This window comes from Rhinoderma darwinii, unplaced genomic scaffold (genome assembly GCF_050947455.1).
Source record: "Rhinoderma darwinii isolate aRhiDar2 unplaced genomic scaffold, aRhiDar2.hap1 Scaffold_2245, whole genome shotgun sequence".
Classification (NCBI taxonomy): Eukaryota; Metazoa; Chordata; class Amphibia; order Anura; family Rhinodermatidae; genus Rhinoderma; species Rhinoderma darwinii.
In genome coordinates this window covers 1-17,149 of record NW_027462564.1, presented here as the reverse complement: position 1 = coordinate 17,149, position 17,149 = coordinate 1, and the positions used below count along the sequence as shown (strand labels likewise).

Below are 17,149 nucleotides of genomic sequence, written 5' to 3'. Positions count from 1 at the left end.
TTTCACAATAGATTAAATAGGACTATGGATTAAAGCATTTAACGTCAATGGCCATTCTAAGCTGAATGTCTCTGCTCTCGTCAGATCGCAGAAGTTACACAGCTTAAGGCCTCGCTAGTACCAGTGTGGGAGACTGTCTGGGAATCCGTGGTGCGGTTGACTTTTTATTATGTAGTTTAGATTTTGTTTCACAATCGATTAAAAAGGACTATGGATTAAAGCATTTAATGTCAATGGCCATTCTAAGCTGAATGTCCCTGCTCTCGTCAGATCGCAGAAGTTACACAGCTTAAGGCCTCGCTAGTACCAGTGTGGGAGACTGTCTGGGAATCCGTGGTGCGGTTAACTTTTTATTATGTTGTTTAGATTTTGTTTCACAATAGATTAAATAGGACTATGGATTAAGGCTTTTAATGTCAATGGCCATTCTAACCTTAATGTGCCTGCTCTCGTCAGATCGCAGAAGTTACACAGCTTAAGGCCTCGCTAGTACCAGTGTGGGAGACTGTCTGGGAATCCGTGGTGCGGTTGACTTTTTATTATGTTGTTTAGATTTTGTTTTACAATAGATTAAATAGGACTATGGATTAAGGCTTTTAATGTCAATGGCCATTCTAAGCTGAATGTGCCTGCTCTCGTTAGATCGCAGAAGTTACACAGCTTAACGCCTCGCTAGTACCATTGTGGGAGACTGTCTGGGAATCCGTGGTGCGGTTGACTTTTTATTATGTCGTTTAGATTTTGTTTCACAATAGATTAAATAGGACTATGGATTAAAGCACTTAAAGTCAATGGCCATTCTAAACTGAATGTGCCTGCTCTCGTCAGTTCGCAGAAGTTACACAGCTTAAGGCCTCGCTAGTACCAGTGTGGGAGACTGTCTGGGAGTCCGTGGTGCGGTTGAATTTTTATTATGTCGTTTAGATTTTGTTTCACAATCGATTAAAAAGGACTATGGATTAAAGCATTTAATGTCAATGGCCATTCTAAGCTGAATGTCCCTGCTCTCGTCAGATCGCAGAAGTTGCACAGCTTAAGGCCTCGCTAGTACCAGTGTGGGAGACTGTCTGGGAGTCCGTGGTGCGGTTGACTTTTTATTATGTCGTTTAGATTTTGTTTCACAATCGATTAAAAAGAACTATGGATTAAAGCATTTAATGTCAATGGCCATTCTAAGCTGAATGTCCCTGCTCTCGTTAGATCGCAGAAGTTACACAGCTTAACGCCTCGCTAGTACCAGTGTGGGAGACTGTCTGGGAATCCGGGGTGCAGTTGACTTTTTATTATGTCGTTTAGATTTTGTTTCACAATAGATTAAATAGGACTATGGATTAAAGCGTTTTATGTCAATGGCCATTCTAAGCTGAATGTGCCTGCTCTCGTCAGATCGCAGAAGTTACACAGCTTAAGGCCTCACTAGTACCAGTGTGGGAGACTGTCTGGGAATCCGTGGTGCGGTTGAATTTTTATTATGTCGTTTAGATTTTGTTTCACAATCGATTAAATAGGACTATGGATTAAAGCATTTAATGTCAATGGCCATTCTAAGCTGAATGTCCCTGCTCTCGTCAGATCGCAGACGTTACACAGCTTAAGGCCTCGCTAGTACCAGTGTGGGAGACTGTCTGGGAATCCGTGGTGCGGTTGACTTTTTATTATGTTGTTTAGATTTTGTTTCACAATAGATTAAATAGGACTATGGATTAAGGCTTTTAATGTCAATGGATTAAGGCTTTTAATGTCAATGGCCATTCTAAGCTGAATGTGCCTGCTCTCGTCAGATCGCAGAAGTTACACAGCTTAAGGCCTCGCTAGTACCAGTGTGGGAGACTGTCTGGGAATCCGTGGTGCGGTTGACTTTTTATTATGTCGTTTAGATTTTGTTTCACAATCGATTAAAAAGGACTATGGATTAAAGCATTTAATGTCAATGGCCATTCTAAGCTGAATGTCCCTGCTCTCATCAGATCGCAGAAGTTACACAGCTTAAGGCCTTGCTAGTACCAGTGTGGGAGACTGTCTGGGAATCCGTGGTGCGGTTGACTTTTTATTATGTCGTTTAGATTTTGTTTCACAATCGATTAAAAAGGACTATGGATTAAAGCATTTAATGTCAATGGCCATTCCAAGCTGAATGTCCCTGCTCTCGTCAGATCGCAGAAGTTACACAGCTTAAGGCCTCGCTAGTACCAGTGTGGGAGACTGTCTGGGAATCCGTGGTGCGGTTAACTTTTTATTATGTTGTTTAGATTTTGTTTCACAATAGATTAAATAGGACTATGGATTAAGGCTTTTAATGTCAATGGCCATTCTAAGCTTAATGTGCCTGCTCTCGTCAGATCGCAGAAGTTACACAGCTTAAGGCCTCGCTAGTACCAGTGTGGGAGACTGTCTGGGAATCCGTGGTGCGGTTGACTTTTTATTATGTAGTTTAGATTTTGTTTCACAATCGATTAAAAAGGACTATGGATTAAAGCATTTAATGTCAATGGCCATTCTAAGCTGAATGTGCCTGCTCTCGTCAGGTTGCAGAAGTTACAGAGATTAAGGCCTCGCTAGTACCAGTGTGGGAGACTGTCTGGGAATACGTGGTGCGGTTGAATTTTTATTATGTCGTTTAGATTTTGTTTCACAATCGATTAAAAAGGACTATGGATTAAAGCATTTAATGTCAATGGCCATTCCAAGCTGAATGTCCCTGCTCTCGTCAGATCGCAGAAGTTACACAGCTTAAGGCCTCGCTAGTACCAGTGTGGGAGACTGTCTGGGAATCCGTGGTGCGGTTAACTTTTTATTATGTTGTTTAGATTTTGTTTCACAATAGATTAAATAGGACTATGGATTAAGGCTTTTAATGTCAATGGCCATTCTAAGCTTAATGTGCCTGCTCTCGTCAGATCGCAGAAGTTACACAGCTTAAGGCCTCGCTAGTACCAGTGTGGGAGACTGTCTGGGAATCCGTGGTGCGGTTGACTTTTTATTATGTTGTTTAGATTTTGTTTTACAATAGATTAAGTAGGACTATGGATTAAGGCTTTTAAAGTCAATGGCCATTCTAAGCTGAATGTGCCTGCTCTCGTTAGATCGCAGAAGTTACACAGCTTAACGCCTCGCTAGTACCATTGTGGGAGACTGTCTGGGAATCCGTGGTGCGGTTGACTTTTTATTATGTCGTTTAGATTTTGTTTCACAATAGATTAAATAGGACTATGGATTAAAGCACTTAAAGTCAATGGCCATTCTAAACTGAATGTGCCTGCTCTCGTCAGTTCGCAGAAGTTACACAGCTTAAGGCCTCGCTAGTACCAGTGTGGGAGACTGTCTGGGAGTCCGTGGTGCGGTTGAATTTTTATTATGTCGTTTAGATTTTGTTTCACAATCGATTAAAAAGGACTATGGATTAAAGCATTTAATGTCAATGGCCATTCTAAGCTGAATGTCCCTGCTCTCGTCAGATCGCAGAAGTTGCACAGCTTAAGGCCTCGCTAGTACCAGTGTGGGAGACTGTCTGGGAATCCGGGTGCAGTTGACTTTTTATTATGTCGTTTAGATTTTGTTTCACAATAGATTAAATAGGACTATGGATTAAAGCGTTTTATGTCAATGGCCATTCTAAGCTGAATGTGCCTGCTCTCGTCAGATCGCAGAAGTTACACAGCTTAAGGCCTCACTAGTACCAGTGTGGGAGACTGTCTGGGAATCCGTGGTGCGGTTGAATTTTTATTATGTCATTTAGATTTTGTTTCACAATCGATTAAATAGGACTATGGATTAAAGCATTTAATGTCAATGGCCATTCTAAGCTGAATGTCCCTGCTCTCGTCAGATCGCAGACGTTACACAGCTTAAGGCCTCGCTAGTACCAGTGTGGGAGACTGTCTGGGAATCCGTGGTGCGGTTGACTTTTTATTATGTTGTTTAGATTTTGTTTCACAATAGATTAAATAGGACTATGGATTAAGGCTTTTAATGTCAATGGATTAAGGCTTTTAATGTCAATGGCCATTCTAAGCTGAATGTGCCTGCTCTCGTCAGATCGCAGAAGTTACACAGCTTAAGGCCTCGCTAGTACCAGTGTGGGAGACTGTCTGGGAATCCGTGGTGCGGTTGACTTTTTATTATGTAGTTTAGATTTTGTTTCACAATCGATTAAAAAGGACTATGGATTAAAGCATTTAATGTCAATGGCCATTCTAAGCTGAATGTCCCTGCTCTCATCAGATCGCAGAAGTTACACAGCTTAAGGCCTTGCTAGTACCAGTGTGGGAGACTGTCTGGGAATCCGTGGTGCGGTTGACTTTTTATTATGTCGTTTAGATTTTGTTTCACAATCGATTAAAAAGGACTATGGATTAAAGCATTTAATGTCAATGGCCATTTTAAGCTGAATGTGCCTGCTCTCGTCAGATTGCAGAAGTTACAGAGATTAAGGCCTCGCTAGTACCAGTGTGGGAGACTGTCTGGGAATCCGTGGTGCGGTTAACTTTTTATTATGTTGTTTAGATTTTGTTTCACAATAGATTAAATAGGACTATGGATTAAGGCTTTTAATGTCAATGGCCATTCTAAGCTGAATGTCCCTGCTCTCGTCAGATCACAGAAGTTGCACAGCTTAAGGCCTCGCTAGTACCAGTGTGGGAGACTGTCTGGGAATCCGTGGTGCGGTTGACTTTTTATTATGTAGTTTAGATTTTGTTTCACAATCGATTAAAAAGGACTATGGATTAAAGCATTTAATGTCAATGGCCATTCCAAGCTGAATGTCCCTGCTCTCATCAGATCGCAGAAGTTACACAGCTTAAGGCCTCGCTAGTACCAGTGTGGGAGACTGTCTGGGAATCCGTGGTGCGGTTGACTTTTTATTATGTCGTTTAGATTTTGTTTCACAATCGATTAAAAAGGACTATGGATTAAAGCATTTAATGTCAATGGCCATTTTAAGCTGAATGTGCCTGCTCTCGTCAGATTGCAGAAGTTACAGAGATTAAGGCCTCGCTAGTACCAGTGTGGGAGACTGTCTGGGAATCCGTGGTGCGGTTGAATTTTTATTATGTCGTTTAGATTATGTTTCACAATCGATTAAAAAGGACTATGGATTAAAGCATTTAATGTCAATGGCCATTCTAAGCTGAATGTTCCTGCTCTCGTCAGATCGCAGAAGTTACACAGCTTAAGGCCTCGCTAGTACCAGTGTGGGAGACTGTCTGGGAATCCGTGGTGCGGTTAACTTTTTATTATGTTGTTTAGATTTTGTTTCACAATAGATTAAATAGGACTATGGATTAAGGCTTTTAATGTCAATGGCCATTCTAAGCTTAATGTGCCTGCTCTCGTCAGATCGCAGAAGTTACACAGCTTAAGGCCTCGCTAGTACCAGTGTGGGAGACTGTCTGGGAATCCGTGGTGCGGTTGACTTTTTATTATGTTGTTTAGATTTTGTTTTACAATAGATTAAATAGGACTATGGATTAAGGCTTTTAATGTCAATGGCCATTCTAAGCTGAATGTGCCTGCTCTCGTCAGACCGCAGAAGTTACACAGCTTAAGGCCTCGCTAGTACCAGTGTGGGAGACTGTCTGGGAATTCGTGGTGCGGTTGACTTTTTATTATGTCGTTTAGATTTTGTTTCACAATCGATTAAAAAGGACTATGGATTAAAGCATTTAATGTCAATGGCCATTCTAAGCTGAATGTGCCTGCTCTCGTTAGATCGCAGAAGTTACACAGCTTAACGCCTCGCTAGTACCAGTGTGGGAGACTGTCTGGGAATCCGTGGTGCGGTTGACTTTTTATTATGTTGTTTAGATTTTGTTTCACAATAGATTAAATAGGACTATGGATTAAAGCATTTAAAGTCAATGGCCATTCTAAGCTGAATGTGCCTGCTCTCGTCAGTTCGCAGAAGTTACACAGCTTAAGGCCTCGCTAGTACCAGTGTGGGTGACTGTCTGGGAGTCCGTGGTGTGGTTGAATTTTTATTATGTCGTTTAGATTTTGTTTCACAATCGATTAAAAAGGACTATGGATTAAAGCATTTAATGTCAATGGCCATTCTAAGCTGAATGTCCCTGCTCTCGTCAGTTCGCAGAAGTTACACAGCTTAAGGCCTCGCTAGTACCAGTGTGGGAGACTGGCTGGGAATCCGTGGTGCGGTTGACTTTTTATTATGTCGTTTAGATTTTGTTTCACAATCGATTAAAAAGGACTATGGATTAAAGCATTTAATGTCAATGGCCATTCTAAGCTGAATGTGCCTGCTCTCGTTAGATCGCAGAAGTTACACAGCTTAACGCGTCGCTAGTACCAGTGTGGGAGACTGTCTGGGAATCCGTGGTGCGGTTGACTTTTTATTATGTCGTTTAGATTTTGTTTCACAATAGATTAAATAGGACTATGGATTAAAGCGTTTTACGTCAATGGCCATTCTAAGCTGAATGTGCCTGCTCTCGTCAGATCGCAGAAATTACACAGCTTAAGGCCTCGCTAGTACCAGTGTGGGAGACTGTCTGGGAATCCGTGGTGCGGTTGAATTTTTATTATGTCGTTTAGATTTTGTTTCACAATCGATTAAAAAGGACTGTGGATTAAAGCATTTAATGTCAATGGCCATTCTAAGCTGAATGTCCCTGCTCTCGTCAGATCGCAGAAGTTACACAGCTTAAGGCCTCGCTAGTACTAGTGTGGGAGACTGTCTGGGAATCCGTGGTGCGGTTGACTTTTTATTATGTCGTTTAGATTTTGTTTCACAATCGATTAAAAAGGACTATGGATTAAAGCATTTAATGTCAATGGCCATTCTAAGCTGAATGTCCCTGCTCTCGTTAGATCGCAGAAGTTACACAGCTTAACGCCTCGCTAGTACCAGTGTGGGAGACTGTCTGGGAATCCGTGGTGCGGTTGACTTTTTATTATGTCGTTTAGATTTTGTTTCACAATAGATTAAATAGGACTATGGATTAAAGCATTTAACGTCAATGGCCATTCTAAGCTGAATGTGCCTGCTCTCGTCAGATCGCAGAAGTTACACAGCTTAAGGCCTCGCTAGTACCAGTGTGGGAGACTGTCTGGGAATCCGTGGTGTGGTTGAATTTTTATTATGTCGTTTAGATTTTGTTTCACAATCGATTAAAAAGGACTATGGATTAAAGCATTTAATGTCAATGGCCATTCTAAGCTGAATGTGCCTGCTCTCGTCAGATCGCAGAAGTTACACAGCTTAAGGCCTCGCTAGTACCAGTGTGGGAGACTGTCTGGGAATCCGTGGTGCGGTTGACTTTTTATTATGTCGTTTAGATTTTGTTTCACAATCGATTAAAAAGGACTATGGATTAAAGCATTTAATATCAATGACCATTTTAAGCTGAATGTGCCTGCTCTCGTCAGATCGCAGAAGTTACACAGCTTAGGGCCTCGCTAGTACCAGTGTGGGAGACTGTCTGGGAATCCATGGTGCGGTTGACTTTTTATTATGTAGTTTAGATTTTGTTTCACAATAGATTAAATAGGACTATGGATTAAACCATTTAACGTCAATGGCCATTCTAAGCTGAATGTGCCTGCTCTCGTCAGATCGCAGAAGTTACACAGCTTAAGGCCTCGCTAGTACCAGTGTGGGAGACTGTCTGGGAATCAGTGGTGCGGTTGACTTTTTATTAAGTCGTTTAGATTTTGTTTCACAATCGATTAAATAGGACTATGGATTAAAGGCTTTAACGTCAAAGGCCATTCTAAGCTGAATGTGCCTGCTCTCGTCAGATCGCAGAAGTTACACAGCTTAAGGCCTCGCTAGTACCAGTGTGGGAGACTGTCTGGGAATCCGTGGTGCGGTTGACTTTTTATTATGTCGTTTAGATTTTGTTTCACAATCGATTAAAAAGGACTATGGATTAAAGCATTTAATGTTAATGGCCATTTTAAGCTGAATGTGCCTGCTCTCGTCAGATCGCAGAAGTTACACAGCTTAGGGCCTCACTAGTACCAGTGTGGGAGACTGTCTGGGAATCCGTGGTGCGGTTGACTTTTAATTATGCCGTTTAGATTTTGTTTCACAATAGATTAAATAGGACTATGGATTAAAGCATTTAACGTCAATGGCCATTCTAAGCTGAATGTGCCTGCTCTCGTCAGAACGCAGAAGTTACACTGCTTAAGGCCTCGCTAGTACCAGTGTGGGAGACTGTCTGGGAATCCGTGGTGCGGTTGAAATTTTATTATGTCGTTTAGATTTTGTTTCACAATCGATTAAATAGGACTATGGATTAAAGGATTTAACGTCAAAGGCCATTCTAAGCTGAATGTGCCTGCTCTCGTCAGATTGCAGAAGTTACACAGCTTAAGGCCTCGCTAGTACCAGTGTGGGAGACTGTCTGGGAATCCGTGGTGCGGTTGAATTTTTATTATGTCGTATAGATTTTGTTTCACAATCGATTAAAAAGGACTATGGATTAAAGCATTTAATGTCAATGGCCATTCTAATCTGAATGTCCCTGCTCTCGTCAGATCGCAGAAGTTACACAGCTTAAGGCCTCGCTAGTACCAGTGTGTGAGACTGTCTGGGAATCCGTGGTGCGGTTGCCTTTTTATTATGTTGTTTAGATTTTGTTTCACAATAGATTAAATAGGACTATGGATTAAGGCTTTTAATGTCAATGGCCATTCTAAGCTGAATGTGCCTGCTCTCGTCAGATCGCAGAAGTTACACAGCTTAAGGCCTCGCTAGTACCAGTGTGGGAGACTGTCTGGGAATCCGTGGTGCGGTTGACTTTTTATTATGTCGTTTAGATTTTGTTTCACAATCGATTAAAAAGGACTATGGATTAAAGCATTTAATGTCAATGGCCATTCTAAGCTGAATGTGCCTGCTCTCGTTAGATCGCAGAAGTTACACAGCGTAACGCCTCGCTAGTACCAGTGTTGGAGACTGTCTGGGAATCCGTGGTGCGGTTGACTTTTTATTATGTCGTTTAGATTTTGTTTCACAATAGATTAAATAGGACTATGGATTAAAGCATTTAACGTCAATGGCCATTCTAAGCTGAATGTGTCTGCTCTCGTCAGATCGCAGAAGTTACACAGCTGAAGGCCTCGCTAGTACCAGTGTGGGAGACTGTCTGCAAAATCCGTGGTGCGGTTGACTTTTTATTATGTCGTTTAGATTTTGTTTCACAATCGATTAAAAAGGACTATGGATTAAAGCATTTAATGTCAATGGCCATTCTAAGCTGAATGTGCCTGCTCTCGTCAGATCGCAGAAGTTACACAGCTTAAGGCCTCGCTAGTACCAGTGTGGGAGACTGTCTGGGAATCCGTGGTGCGGTTGACTTTTTATTATGTCGTTTAGATTTTGTTTCACAATCGATCAAAAAGGACTATGGATTAAAGCATTTAATGTCAATGGCGATTCTAAGCTGAATGTGCCTGCTCTCGTCAGATCGCAGAAGTTACACAGCTTAGGGCCTCGCTAGTACCAGTGTGGGAGACTGTTTGGGAATCCGTGGTGCAGTTGACTTTTTATTATGTCGTTTAGATTTTGTTTCACAATCGATTAAAAAGGACTATGGATTAAAGCATTTAATGTCAATGGCCATTTTAAGCTGAATGTGCCTGCTCTCGTCAGATCACAGAAGTTACACAGCTTAGGGCCTCGCTAGTACCAGTGTGGGAGACTGTCTGGGAATCCGTGGTGCGGTTGACTTTTTATTATGTCGTTTAGATTTTGTTTCACAATAGATTAAATAGGACTATGGATTAAAGCATTTAATGTCAATGGCCATTCTAAGCTGAATGTGCCTGCTCTCGTCAGAACGCAGAAGTTACACAGCTTAAGGCCTCGCTAGTACCAGTGTGGGAGACTGTCTGGGAATCCGTGGTGCGGTTGACTTTTTATTATGTCGTTTAGATTTTGTTTCACAATCGATTAAAAAGGACTATGGATTAAAGCATTTAATGTCAATGGCCATTTTAAGCTGAATGTGCCTGCTCTCGTCAGATCGCAGAAGTTACACAGCTTAGGGCCTCGCTAGTACCAGTGTGGGAGACTGTCTGGGAATCCGTGGTGCGGTTGACTTTTTATTATGTCGTTTAGATTTTGTTTCACAATAGATTAAATAGGACTATGGATTAAAGCATTTAACGTCAATTGCCATTCTAAGCTGAATGTGTCTGCTCTCGTCAGATCGCAGAAGTTACACAGCTTAAGGCCTCGCTAGTACCAGTGTGGGAGACTGTCTGGGAATCCGTGGTGCGGTTGACTTTTTATTATGTAGTTTAGATTTTGTTTCACAATCGATTAAAAAGGACTATGGATTAAAGCATTTAATGTCAATGGCCATTCCAAGCTGAATGTCCCTGCTCTCATCAGATCGCAGAAGTTACACAGCTTAAGGCCTCGCTAGTACCAGTGTGTGAGACTGTCTGGGAATCCGTGGTGCGGTTGACTTTCTATTATGTCGTTTAGATTTTGTTTCACAATCGATTAAAAAGGACTATGGATTAAAGCATTTAATGTCAATGGCCATTTTAAGCTGAATGTGCCTGCTCTCGTCAGATTGCAGAAGTTACAGAGATTAAGGCCTCGCTAGTACCAGTGTGGGAGACTGTCTGGGAATCCGTGGTGCGGTTGAATTTTTATTATGTCGTTTAGATTTTGTTTCACAATCGATTAAAAAGGACTATGGATTAAAGCATTTAATGTCAATGGCCATTCTAAGCTGAATGTTCCTGCTCTCATCAGATCGCAGAAGTTACACAGCTTAAGGCCTCGCTAGTACCAGTGTGGGAGACTGTCTGGGAATCCGTGGTGCGGTTAACTTTTTATTATGTTGTTTAGATTTTGTTTCACAATAGATTAAATAGGACTATGGATTAAGGCTTTTAATGTCAATGGCCATTCTAAGCTTAATGTGCCTGCTCTCGTCAGATCGCAGAAGTTACACAGCTTAAGGCCTCGCTAGTATCAGTGTGGGAGACTGTCTGGGAATCCGTGGTGCGGTTGACTTTTTATTATGTTGTTTAGATTTTGTTTTACAATAGATTAAATAGGACTATGGATTAAGGCTTTTAATGTCAATGGCCATTCTAAGCTGAATGTGCCTGCTCTCGTCAGACCGCAGAAGTTACACAGCTTAAGGCCTCGCTAGTACCAGTGTGGGAGACTGTCTGGGAATTCGTCGTGCGGTTGACTTTTTATTATGTCGTTTAGATTTTGTTTCACAATCGATTAAAAAGGACTATGGATTAAAGCATTTAATGTCAATGGCCATTCTAAGCTGAATGTGCCTGCTCTCGTTAGATCGCAGAAGTTACACAGCTTAACGCCTCGCTAGTACAAGTGTGGGAGACTGTCTGGGAATCCGTGGTGCGGTTGACTTTTTATTATGTCGTTTAGATTTTGTTTCACAATAGATTAAATAGGACTATGGATTAAAGCATTTAAAGTCAATGGCCATTCTAAGCTGAATGTGCCTGCTCTCGTCAGTTCGCAGAAGTTACACAGCTTAAGGCCTCGCTAGTACCAGTGTGGGTGACTGTCTGGGAGTCCGTGGTGTGGTTGAATTTTTATTATGTCGTTTAGATTTTGTTTCACAATCGATTAAAAAGGACTATGGATTAAAGCATTTAATGTCAATGGCCATTCTAAGCTGAATGTGCCTGCTCTCGTCAGATCGCAGAAGTTACACAGCTTAAGGCCTCGCTAGTACCAGTGTGGGAGACTGTCTGGGAATCCGTGGTGCGGTAGACTTTATATTATGTCGTTTAGATTTTGTTTCATAATCGATTAAAAAGGACTATGGATTAAAGCATTTAATGTTAATGGCCATTCTAAGCTGAATGTGCCTGCTCTCGTCAGATCGCAGAAGTTACACAGCTTAAGGCCTCGCTAGTACCAGTGTGGGAGACTGTCTGGGAATCCGTGGTGCGGTTGCCTTTTTATTATGTCGTTTAGATTTTGTTTCACAATCGATTAAAAAGGACTATGGATTAAAGCATTTAATGACAATAGCCATTCTAAGCTGAATGTGCCTGCTCTCGTCAGATCGCAGAAGTTACACATCTTAAGGCCTCGCTAGTACCAGTGTGGGAGACTGTCTGGGAATCCGTGGTGTGGTTGACTTTTTATTATGTCGTTTAGATTTTGTTTCACAATCGATTAAAAAGGACTATGGATTAAAGCATTTAATGTCAATAGCCATTCTAAGCTGAATGTGCCTGCTCTCGTCAGATCGCAGAAGTTACACATCTTAAGGCCTCGCTAGTACCAGTGTGGGAGACTGTCTGGGAATCCGTGGTGCGGTTGACTTTTTATTATGTTGTTTAGATTTTGTTTCACAATAGATTAAATAGGACTATGGATTAAGGCTTTTAATGTCAATGGCCATTCCAAGCTGAATGTGCCTGCTCTCGTCAGATCGCAGAAGTTACACAGCTTAAGGCCTCGCTAGTACCAGTGTGGGAGACTGTCTGGGAATCCGTGGTGCGGTTGACTTTTTATTATGTCGTTTAGATTTTGTTTCACAATCGATTAAAAAGGACTATGGATTAAAGCATTTAATGTCAATGGCCATTCTAAGCTGAATGTGCCTGCTTTCGTTAGATCGCAGAAGTTACACAGCTTAACGCCTCGCTAGTACCAGTGTGGGAGACTGTCTGGGAATCCGTGGTGCGGTTGACTTTTTATTATGTCGTTTAGATTTTGTTTCACAATCGATTAAAAAGGACTATGGATTAAAGCATTTAATGTCAATGGCCATTCTAAGCTGAATGTGCCTGCTCTCGTCAGATCGCAGAAGTTACACAGCTTAAGGCCTCACTAGTACCAGTGTGGGAGACTGTCTGGGAATCCGTGGTGCGGTTGCCTTTTTATTATGTCGTTTAGATTTTGTTTCACAATCGATTAAAAAGGACTATGGATTAAAGCATTTAATGTCAATGGCCATTCTAAGCTGAATGTGCCTGCTCTCGTCAGATCGCAGAAGTTACACAGCTTAAGGCCTCGCTAGTACCAGTGTGGGAGACTGTCTGGGAATCCGTGGTGCGGTAGACTTTTTATTATGTCGTTTAGATTTTGTTTCACAATCGATTAAAAAGGACTATGGATTAAAGCATTTAATGTCAATGGCCATTCTAAGCTGAATGTGCCTGCTCTCGTCAGATCGCAGAAGTTACACAGCTTAAGGCCTCGCTAGTACCAGTGTGGGAGACTGTCTGGGAATCCGTGGTGCGGTTGACTTTTTATTATGTCGTTTAGATTTTGTTTCACAATCGATTAAAAAGGACTATGGATTAAAGCATTTAATGTCAATGGCCATTCTAAGCTGAATGTGCCTGCTCTCGTCAGATCGCAGAAGTTACACAGCTTAAGGCCTCGCTAGTACCAGTGTGGGAGACTATCTGGGAATCCGTGGTGCAGTAGACTTTTTATTATGTCGTTTAGATTTTGTTTCACAATCGATTAAAAAGGACTATGGATTAAAGCATTTAATGTCAATGGCCATTCTAAGCTGAATGTGCCTGCTCTCGTCAGATCGCAGAAGTTACACAGCTTAAGGCCTCGCTAGTACCAGTGTGGGAGACTGTCTGGGAATCCGTGGTGCGGTAGACTTTTTATTATGTCGTTTAGATTTTGTTTCACAATCGATTAAAAAGGACTATGGATTAAAGCATTTAATGTCAATGGCCATTCTAAGCTGAATGTGCCTGCTCTCGTCAGATCGCAGAAGTTACACAGCTTAAGGCCTCGCTAGTACCAGTGTGGGAGACTGTCTGGGAATCAGTGGTGCGGTTGACTTTTTATTATGTCGTTTAGATTTTGTTTCACAATCGATTAAAAAGGACTATGGATTAAAGCATTTAATGTCAATGGCCATTCTAAGCTGAATGTGCCTGCTTTCGTTAGATCGCAGAAGTTACACAGCTTAACGCCTCGCTAGTACCAGTGTGGGAGACTGTCTGGGAATCCGTGGTGCGGTTGACTTTTTATTATGTCGTTTAGATTTTGTTTCACAATCGATTAAAAAGGACTATGGATTAAAGCATTTAATGTCAATGGCCATTCTAAGCTGAATGTGCCTGCTCTCGTCCGATCGCAGAAGTTACACAGCTTAAGGCCTCGCTAGTACCAGTGTGGGAGACTGTCTGGAAATCCGTGGTGCGGTTGCCTTTTTATTATGTCGTTTAGATTTTGTTTCACAATCGATTAAAAAGGACTATGGATTAAAGCATTTAATGTCAATGGCCATTCTAAGCTGAATGTGCCTGCTCTCGTCAGATCGCAGAAGTTACACAGCTTAAGGCCTCGCTAGTACCAGTGTGGGAGACTGTCTGGGAATCCGTGGTGCGGTTGACTTTTTATTATGTCGTTTAGATTTTGTTTCACAATCGATTAAAAAGGACTATGGATTAAACCATTTAATGTCAATGGCCATTCTAAGCTGAATGTGCCTGCTTTCGTTAGATCGCAGAAGTTACACAGATTAACGCCTCGCTAGTACCAGTGTGGGAGACTGTCTGGGAATCCGTGGTGGGTTGACTTTTTATTATGTCGTTTAGATTTTGTTTCACAATCGATTAAAAAGGACTATGGATTAAAGCATTTAATGTCAATGGCCATTCTAAGCTGAATGTGCCTGCTCTCGTCAGATCGCAGAAGTTACACAGCTTAAGGCCTCGCTAGTACCAGTGTGGGAGACTGTCTGGGAATCCGTGGTGCGGTTGACTTTTTATTATGTCGTTTAGATTTTGTTTCACAATCGATTAAAAAGGACTATGGATTAAAGCATTTAATGTCAATGGCCATTCTAAGCTGAATGTGCCTGCTCTCGTCAAATCGCAGAAGTTACACAGCTTAAGGCCTCGCTAGTACCAGTGTGGGAGACTGTCTGGGAATCCGTGGTGCGGTAGACTTTATATTTTGTCGTTTAGATTTTGTTTCATAATCGATTAAAAAGGACTATGGATTAAAGCATTTAACGTTAATGGCCATTCTAAGCTGAATGTGCCTGCTCTCGTCAGATGGCAGAAGTTACACAGCTTAAGGCCTCGCTAGTACCAGTGTGGGAGACTGTCTGGGAATCCGTGGTGCGGTTGACTTTTTATTATGTCGTTTAGATTTTGTTTCACAATCGATTAAAAAGGACTATGGATTAAAGCATTTAATGTCAATAGCCATTCTAAGCTGAATGTGCCTGCTCTCGTCAGATCGCAGAAGTTACACATCTTAAGGCCTCGCTAGTACCAGTGTGGGAGACTGTCTGGGAATCAGTTGTGTGGTTCTCTTTTTATTATGTCGTTTAGATTTTGTTTCACAATAGATTTTATAGGAATATGGATTAAAGCATTTAATGTCAATGGCTATTCTAAGCTGAATGTCCCTGCTCTCGTCAGATCGCAGAAGTTACACAGCTTAAGGCCTCGCTAGTACCAGTGTGGGAGACTGTCTGGGAATCCGTGGTGCGGTTGACTTTTTATTATGTCGTTTAGATTTTGTTTCACAATCGATTAAAAAGGACTATGGATTAAAGCATTTAATGTCAATGGCCATTCTAAGCTGAATGTGCCTGCTTTCATTAGATCGCAGAAGTTACACAGCTTAACGCCTCGCTAGTACAACTGTGGGAGACTGTCTGGGAATCCGTGGTGCGGTTGACTTTTTATTATGTCGTTTAGATTTTGTTTCACAATAGATTAAATAGGACTATGGATTAAAGCATTTAAAGTCAATGGCCATTCTAAGCTGAATGTGCCTGCTCTCGTCAGTTCGCAGAAGTTACACAGCTTAAGGCCTCGCTAGTACCAGTGTGGGTGACTGTCTGGGAGTCCGTGGTGTGGTTGAATTTTTATTATGTCGTTTAGATTTTGTTTCACAATCGATTAAAAAGGACTATGGATTAAAGCATTTAATGTCAATGGCCATTCTAAGCTGAATGTGCCTGCTCTCGTCAGATCGCAGAAGTTACACAGCTTAAGGCCTCGCTAGTACCAGTGTGGGAGACTGTCTGGGAATCCGTGGTGCGGTAGACTTTATATTATGTCGTTTAGATTTTGTTTCATAATCGATTAAAAAGGACTATGGATTAAAGCATTTAATGTTAATGGCCATTCTAAGCTGAATGTGCCTGCTCTCGTCAGATCGCAGAAGTTACACAGCTTAAGGCCTCGCTAGTACCAGTGTGGGAGACTGTCTGGGAATCCGTGGTGCGGTTGCCTTTTTATTATGTCGTTTAGATTTTGTTTCACAATCGATTAAAAAGGACTATGGATTAAAGCATTTAATGACAATAGCCATTCTAAGCTGAATGTGCCTGCTCTCGTCAGATCGCAGAAGTTACACATCTTAAGGCCTCGCTAGTACCAGTGTGGGAGACTGTCTGGGAATCCGTGGTGTGGTTGACTTTTTATTATGTCGTTTAGATTTTGTTTCACAATCGATTAAAAAGGACTATGGATTAAAGCATTTAATGTCAATAGCCATTCTAAGCTGAATGTGCCTGCTCTCGTCAGATCGCAGAAGTTACACATCTTAAGGCCTCGCTAGTACCAGTGTGGGAGACTGTCTGGGAATCCGTGGTGCGGTTGACTTTTTATTATGTTGTTTAGATTTTGTTTCACAATAGATTAAATAGGACTATGGATTAAGGCTTTTAATGTCAATGGCCATTCCAAGCTGAATGTGCCTGCTCTCGTCAGATCGCAGAAGTTACACAGCTTAAGGCCTCGCTAGTACCAGTGTGGGAGACTGTCTGGGAATCCGTGGTGCGGTTGACTTTTTATTATGTCGTTTAGATTTTGTTTCACAATCGATTAAAAAGGACTATGGATTAAGCATTTAATGTCAATGGCCATTCTAAGCTGAATGTGCCTGCTTTCGTTAGATCGCAGAAGTTACACAGCTTAACGCCTCGCTAGTACCAGTGTGGGAGACTGTCTGGGAATCCGTGGTGCGGTTGACTTTTTATTATGTCGTTTAGATTTTGTTTCACAATCGATTAAAAAGGACTATGGATTAAAGCATTTAATGTCAATGGCCATTCTAAGCTGAATGTGCCTGCTCTCGTCAGATCGCAGAAGTTACACAGCTTAAGGCCTCACTAGTACCAGTGTGGGAGACTGTCTGGGAATCCGTGGTGCGGTTGCCTTTTTAATATCGATTTTG

General features: G+C 41.7%; 78 pseudogenes; all 78 read left to right on the top strand.

The window, feature by feature from the left end:
• Positions 1 to 43: 43 nt before the first annotated feature.
• LOC142701872 (5S ribosomal RNA) lies at positions 44 to 162 on the top strand (annotated as a pseudogene).
• A 67-nt stretch (positions 163 to 229) lies between these two features.
• On the top strand, positions 230 to 348 carry LOC142701882 (5S ribosomal RNA; annotated as a pseudogene).
• Positions 349 to 415: 67 nt separating this feature from the next.
• On the top strand, positions 416 to 534 carry LOC142701898 (5S ribosomal RNA; annotated as a pseudogene).
• A 67-nt stretch (positions 535 to 601) lies between these two features.
• LOC142701945 (5S ribosomal RNA) lies at positions 602 to 720 on the top strand (annotated as a pseudogene).
• Positions 721 to 973: 253 nt separating this feature from the next.
• LOC142701927 (5S ribosomal RNA) lies at positions 974 to 1,092 on the top strand (annotated as a pseudogene).
• A 67-nt stretch (positions 1,093 to 1,159) lies between these two features.
• Positions 1,160 to 1,278, top strand: LOC142701963 (5S ribosomal RNA; annotated as a pseudogene).
• Positions 1,279 to 1,345: 67 nt separating this feature from the next.
• On the top strand, positions 1,346 to 1,464 carry LOC142701870 (5S ribosomal RNA; annotated as a pseudogene).
• Positions 1,465 to 1,531: 67 nt separating this feature from the next.
• LOC142701859 (5S ribosomal RNA) lies at positions 1,532 to 1,650 on the top strand (annotated as a pseudogene).
• Positions 1,651 to 1,740: 90 nt separating this feature from the next.
• On the top strand, positions 1,741 to 1,859 carry LOC142701998 (5S ribosomal RNA; annotated as a pseudogene).
• Positions 1,860 to 1,926: 67 nt separating this feature from the next.
• Positions 1,927 to 2,045, top strand: LOC142701791 (5S ribosomal RNA; annotated as a pseudogene).
• Positions 2,046 to 2,112: 67 nt separating this feature from the next.
• LOC142701929 (5S ribosomal RNA) lies at positions 2,113 to 2,231 on the top strand (annotated as a pseudogene).
• Positions 2,232 to 2,298: 67 nt separating this feature from the next.
• Positions 2,299 to 2,417, top strand: LOC142701795 (5S ribosomal RNA; annotated as a pseudogene).
• A 253-nt stretch (positions 2,418 to 2,670) lies between these two features.
• On the top strand, positions 2,671 to 2,789 carry LOC142701928 (5S ribosomal RNA; annotated as a pseudogene).
• A 67-nt stretch (positions 2,790 to 2,856) lies between these two features.
• Positions 2,857 to 2,975, top strand: LOC142701794 (5S ribosomal RNA; annotated as a pseudogene).
• Positions 2,976 to 3,042: 67 nt separating this feature from the next.
• On the top strand, positions 3,043 to 3,161 carry LOC142701941 (5S ribosomal RNA; annotated as a pseudogene).
• Positions 3,162 to 3,414: 253 nt separating this feature from the next.
• On the top strand, positions 3,415 to 3,532 carry LOC142701996 (5S ribosomal RNA; annotated as a pseudogene).
• Positions 3,533 to 3,599: 67 nt separating this feature from the next.
• Positions 3,600 to 3,718, top strand: LOC142701868 (5S ribosomal RNA; annotated as a pseudogene).
• A 67-nt stretch (positions 3,719 to 3,785) lies between these two features.
• On the top strand, positions 3,786 to 3,904 carry LOC142701858 (5S ribosomal RNA; annotated as a pseudogene).
• Positions 3,905 to 3,994: 90 nt separating this feature from the next.
• On the top strand, positions 3,995 to 4,113 carry LOC142701997 (5S ribosomal RNA; annotated as a pseudogene).
• A 67-nt stretch (positions 4,114 to 4,180) lies between these two features.
• On the top strand, positions 4,181 to 4,299 carry LOC142701790 (5S ribosomal RNA; annotated as a pseudogene).
• Positions 4,300 to 4,552: 253 nt separating this feature from the next.
• Positions 4,553 to 4,671, top strand: LOC142701971 (5S ribosomal RNA; annotated as a pseudogene).
• Positions 4,672 to 4,738: 67 nt separating this feature from the next.
• On the top strand, positions 4,739 to 4,857 carry LOC142701819 (5S ribosomal RNA; annotated as a pseudogene).
• Positions 4,858 to 5,110: 253 nt separating this feature from the next.
• Positions 5,111 to 5,229, top strand: LOC142701848 (5S ribosomal RNA; annotated as a pseudogene).
• A 67-nt stretch (positions 5,230 to 5,296) lies between these two features.
• LOC142701793 (5S ribosomal RNA) lies at positions 5,297 to 5,415 on the top strand (annotated as a pseudogene).
• Positions 5,416 to 5,482: 67 nt separating this feature from the next.
• Positions 5,483 to 5,601, top strand: LOC142702014 (5S ribosomal RNA; annotated as a pseudogene).
• Positions 5,602 to 5,668: 67 nt separating this feature from the next.
• LOC142701922 (5S ribosomal RNA) lies at positions 5,669 to 5,787 on the top strand (annotated as a pseudogene).
• A 67-nt stretch (positions 5,788 to 5,854) lies between these two features.
• On the top strand, positions 5,855 to 5,973 carry LOC142701975 (5S ribosomal RNA; annotated as a pseudogene).
• Positions 5,974 to 6,040: 67 nt separating this feature from the next.
• On the top strand, positions 6,041 to 6,159 carry LOC142701904 (5S ribosomal RNA; annotated as a pseudogene).
• A 253-nt stretch (positions 6,160 to 6,412) lies between these two features.
• LOC142701838 (5S ribosomal RNA) lies at positions 6,413 to 6,531 on the top strand (annotated as a pseudogene).
• A 67-nt stretch (positions 6,532 to 6,598) lies between these two features.
• Positions 6,599 to 6,717, top strand: LOC142702011 (5S ribosomal RNA; annotated as a pseudogene).
• A 67-nt stretch (positions 6,718 to 6,784) lies between these two features.
• On the top strand, positions 6,785 to 6,903 carry LOC142701950 (5S ribosomal RNA; annotated as a pseudogene).
• Positions 6,904 to 6,970: 67 nt separating this feature from the next.
• LOC142701890 (5S ribosomal RNA) lies at positions 6,971 to 7,089 on the top strand (annotated as a pseudogene).
• Positions 7,090 to 7,156: 67 nt separating this feature from the next.
• On the top strand, positions 7,157 to 7,275 carry LOC142701992 (5S ribosomal RNA; annotated as a pseudogene).
• A 253-nt stretch (positions 7,276 to 7,528) lies between these two features.
• On the top strand, positions 7,529 to 7,647 carry LOC142701810 (5S ribosomal RNA; annotated as a pseudogene).
• Positions 7,648 to 7,714: 67 nt separating this feature from the next.
• On the top strand, positions 7,715 to 7,833 carry LOC142701854 (5S ribosomal RNA; annotated as a pseudogene).
• A 67-nt stretch (positions 7,834 to 7,900) lies between these two features.
• Positions 7,901 to 8,019, top strand: LOC142701907 (5S ribosomal RNA; annotated as a pseudogene).
• A 67-nt stretch (positions 8,020 to 8,086) lies between these two features.
• LOC142701895 (5S ribosomal RNA) lies at positions 8,087 to 8,205 on the top strand (annotated as a pseudogene).
• Positions 8,206 to 8,272: 67 nt separating this feature from the next.
• LOC142701989 (5S ribosomal RNA) lies at positions 8,273 to 8,391 on the top strand (annotated as a pseudogene).
• A 253-nt stretch (positions 8,392 to 8,644) lies between these two features.
• On the top strand, positions 8,645 to 8,763 carry LOC142701980 (5S ribosomal RNA; annotated as a pseudogene).
• A 440-nt stretch (positions 8,764 to 9,203) lies between these two features.
• On the top strand, positions 9,204 to 9,322 carry LOC142701968 (5S ribosomal RNA; annotated as a pseudogene).
• A 67-nt stretch (positions 9,323 to 9,389) lies between these two features.
• Positions 9,390 to 9,508, top strand: LOC142701867 (5S ribosomal RNA; annotated as a pseudogene).
• Positions 9,509 to 9,575: 67 nt separating this feature from the next.
• LOC142701939 (5S ribosomal RNA) lies at positions 9,576 to 9,694 on the top strand (annotated as a pseudogene).
• A 67-nt stretch (positions 9,695 to 9,761) lies between these two features.
• LOC142701784 (5S ribosomal RNA) lies at positions 9,762 to 9,880 on the top strand (annotated as a pseudogene).
• Positions 9,881 to 9,947: 67 nt separating this feature from the next.
• On the top strand, positions 9,948 to 10,066 carry LOC142701856 (5S ribosomal RNA; annotated as a pseudogene).
• A 67-nt stretch (positions 10,067 to 10,133) lies between these two features.
• On the top strand, positions 10,134 to 10,252 carry LOC142701802 (5S ribosomal RNA; annotated as a pseudogene).
• Positions 10,253 to 10,319: 67 nt separating this feature from the next.
• On the top strand, positions 10,320 to 10,438 carry LOC142701952 (5S ribosomal RNA; annotated as a pseudogene).
• Positions 10,439 to 10,691: 253 nt separating this feature from the next.
• Positions 10,692 to 10,810, top strand: LOC142701803 (5S ribosomal RNA; annotated as a pseudogene).
• Positions 10,811 to 10,877: 67 nt separating this feature from the next.
• Positions 10,878 to 10,996, top strand: LOC142701886 (5S ribosomal RNA; annotated as a pseudogene).
• A 67-nt stretch (positions 10,997 to 11,063) lies between these two features.
• On the top strand, positions 11,064 to 11,182 carry LOC142701902 (5S ribosomal RNA; annotated as a pseudogene).
• A 67-nt stretch (positions 11,183 to 11,249) lies between these two features.
• On the top strand, positions 11,250 to 11,368 carry LOC142701985 (5S ribosomal RNA; annotated as a pseudogene).
• A 67-nt stretch (positions 11,369 to 11,435) lies between these two features.
• LOC142701974 (5S ribosomal RNA) lies at positions 11,436 to 11,554 on the top strand (annotated as a pseudogene).
• A 67-nt stretch (positions 11,555 to 11,621) lies between these two features.
• On the top strand, positions 11,622 to 11,740 carry LOC142701785 (5S ribosomal RNA; annotated as a pseudogene).
• A 67-nt stretch (positions 11,741 to 11,807) lies between these two features.
• Positions 11,808 to 11,926, top strand: LOC142701862 (5S ribosomal RNA; annotated as a pseudogene).
• Positions 11,927 to 11,993: 67 nt separating this feature from the next.
• Positions 11,994 to 12,112, top strand: LOC142701959 (5S ribosomal RNA; annotated as a pseudogene).
• A 67-nt stretch (positions 12,113 to 12,179) lies between these two features.
• On the top strand, positions 12,180 to 12,298 carry LOC142701865 (5S ribosomal RNA; annotated as a pseudogene).
• A 67-nt stretch (positions 12,299 to 12,365) lies between these two features.
• On the top strand, positions 12,366 to 12,484 carry LOC142701823 (5S ribosomal RNA; annotated as a pseudogene).
• A 67-nt stretch (positions 12,485 to 12,551) lies between these two features.
• LOC142701979 (5S ribosomal RNA) lies at positions 12,552 to 12,670 on the top strand (annotated as a pseudogene).
• Positions 12,671 to 12,737: 67 nt separating this feature from the next.
• LOC142701842 (5S ribosomal RNA) lies at positions 12,738 to 12,856 on the top strand (annotated as a pseudogene).
• A 67-nt stretch (positions 12,857 to 12,923) lies between these two features.
• LOC142701783 (5S ribosomal RNA) lies at positions 12,924 to 13,042 on the top strand (annotated as a pseudogene).
• A 67-nt stretch (positions 13,043 to 13,109) lies between these two features.
• Positions 13,110 to 13,228, top strand: LOC142701956 (5S ribosomal RNA; annotated as a pseudogene).
• A 67-nt stretch (positions 13,229 to 13,295) lies between these two features.
• LOC142702029 (5S ribosomal RNA) lies at positions 13,296 to 13,414 on the top strand (annotated as a pseudogene).
• A 67-nt stretch (positions 13,415 to 13,481) lies between these two features.
• LOC142701782 (5S ribosomal RNA) lies at positions 13,482 to 13,600 on the top strand (annotated as a pseudogene).
• A 67-nt stretch (positions 13,601 to 13,667) lies between these two features.
• Positions 13,668 to 13,786, top strand: LOC142701809 (5S ribosomal RNA; annotated as a pseudogene).
• Positions 13,787 to 13,853: 67 nt separating this feature from the next.
• LOC142701978 (5S ribosomal RNA) lies at positions 13,854 to 13,972 on the top strand (annotated as a pseudogene).
• A 67-nt stretch (positions 13,973 to 14,039) lies between these two features.
• LOC142701894 (5S ribosomal RNA) lies at positions 14,040 to 14,158 on the top strand (annotated as a pseudogene).
• A 67-nt stretch (positions 14,159 to 14,225) lies between these two features.
• On the top strand, positions 14,226 to 14,344 carry LOC142701942 (5S ribosomal RNA; annotated as a pseudogene).
• A 252-nt stretch (positions 14,345 to 14,596) lies between these two features.
• LOC142701930 (5S ribosomal RNA) lies at positions 14,597 to 14,715 on the top strand (annotated as a pseudogene).
• Positions 14,716 to 14,782: 67 nt separating this feature from the next.
• LOC142701909 (5S ribosomal RNA) lies at positions 14,783 to 14,901 on the top strand (annotated as a pseudogene).
• A 67-nt stretch (positions 14,902 to 14,968) lies between these two features.
• Positions 14,969 to 15,087, top strand: LOC142701915 (5S ribosomal RNA; annotated as a pseudogene).
• Positions 15,088 to 15,340: 253 nt separating this feature from the next.
• LOC142701818 (5S ribosomal RNA) lies at positions 15,341 to 15,459 on the top strand (annotated as a pseudogene).
• A 253-nt stretch (positions 15,460 to 15,712) lies between these two features.
• LOC142701973 (5S ribosomal RNA) lies at positions 15,713 to 15,831 on the top strand (annotated as a pseudogene).
• Positions 15,832 to 15,898: 67 nt separating this feature from the next.
• LOC142701781 (5S ribosomal RNA) lies at positions 15,899 to 16,017 on the top strand (annotated as a pseudogene).
• A 67-nt stretch (positions 16,018 to 16,084) lies between these two features.
• On the top strand, positions 16,085 to 16,203 carry LOC142701861 (5S ribosomal RNA; annotated as a pseudogene).
• Positions 16,204 to 16,270: 67 nt separating this feature from the next.
• On the top strand, positions 16,271 to 16,389 carry LOC142701958 (5S ribosomal RNA; annotated as a pseudogene).
• Positions 16,390 to 16,456: 67 nt separating this feature from the next.
• On the top strand, positions 16,457 to 16,575 carry LOC142701864 (5S ribosomal RNA; annotated as a pseudogene).
• A 67-nt stretch (positions 16,576 to 16,642) lies between these two features.
• On the top strand, positions 16,643 to 16,761 carry LOC142701821 (5S ribosomal RNA; annotated as a pseudogene).
• Positions 16,762 to 16,827: 66 nt separating this feature from the next.
• On the top strand, positions 16,828 to 16,946 carry LOC142701976 (5S ribosomal RNA; annotated as a pseudogene).
• A 67-nt stretch (positions 16,947 to 17,013) lies between these two features.
• On the top strand, positions 17,014 to 17,132 carry LOC142701841 (5S ribosomal RNA; annotated as a pseudogene).
• The last annotated feature ends 17 nt before the right edge of the window (positions 17,133 to 17,149 follow it).